Source organism: Limulus polyphemus, unplaced genomic scaffold (genome assembly GCF_000517525.1).
Source record: "Limulus polyphemus unplaced genomic scaffold, Limulus_polyphemus-2.1.2 Scaffold45, whole genome shotgun sequence".
NCBI classification, from domain to species: domain Eukaryota; kingdom Metazoa; phylum Arthropoda; class Merostomata; order Xiphosura; family Limulidae; genus Limulus; species Limulus polyphemus.
Genome location: NW_013665655.1, coordinates 1,486,721 through 1,487,511, shown reverse-complemented (window position 1 = coordinate 1,487,511; position 791 = coordinate 1,486,721). Strand labels below are relative to the sequence as shown.

General features: G+C 36.2%; 1 protein-coding gene across 2 annotated transcripts in view; it reads left to right on the top strand.

Moving 5' to 3' along the window:
* Positions 1-791, top strand: part of LOC106462323 (transcription factor BTF3 homolog 4-like) — a 21,254-nt gene that overhangs the window by 16,865 nt on the left and 3,598 nt on the right. The gene's annotated exons all lie outside the window — the stretch shown is intronic.

Here is a 791-nt window from a genome sequence, read left to right as displayed (position 1 = left end):
AAGTTTGCATTATAAGCATACAAGGTCTCGTACACGCCAGCAAGCATTGCGAGACTACAAACCGCGCAATTGCATAAACGCTTATCTATGGCATGGAACACCAAAATCCGATAAATAATTTTAAAAAATGTGTTTCTCCGGAAAAAAACCGGAGGTTTTCAGGATTTTTTAGAAATATCCGGATTTCCGGATATATCCGGAAGACTTTCATCTCTGTATTGCTCACAGTGGCACCCCACCCACTTCTTTCCATTTTTGGAAATGCTCCCTTATATACACTTATTTCTATATATGACACAAATAACCAATTGGAAGCTCAGAATGTCCCCCTAGTGGCTTTCTCAGTCATTTTAATGGACTTGGCACCATTTCTCTCTTTTGAACCAACATTTCAACGAGGTAGGGTGTCTTTAGTCTGCTCGAAATTTCATACATTTTTATTCTAAAATACATCTTAGTTACTAAGCACAACGGTATGTCTGCGGACTTACAATGCTAGAATCCGGGTTTCGATACCCGTGGAGAGCAGAGCTTAGATAGCCCATTGTGTAGCTTTGTGCTTAATTACAACCAAACAAACCAAGTGACTAAGCTTTATAAATTATAGTGGAATTTTATAGTATTGATGTAGTAACTTATGATTTTTTAGTTATTCAAATGTATATATTAACCCCCCAAAAAATATTTTATTTCATATCATCCATGTGCAAAATTTTTAAAGGCTTAGCAACCTATATAAAGCAACAACCGAGTACAAAGGTTGTAACTAAAAGAGATAATTGTTTGCCGTA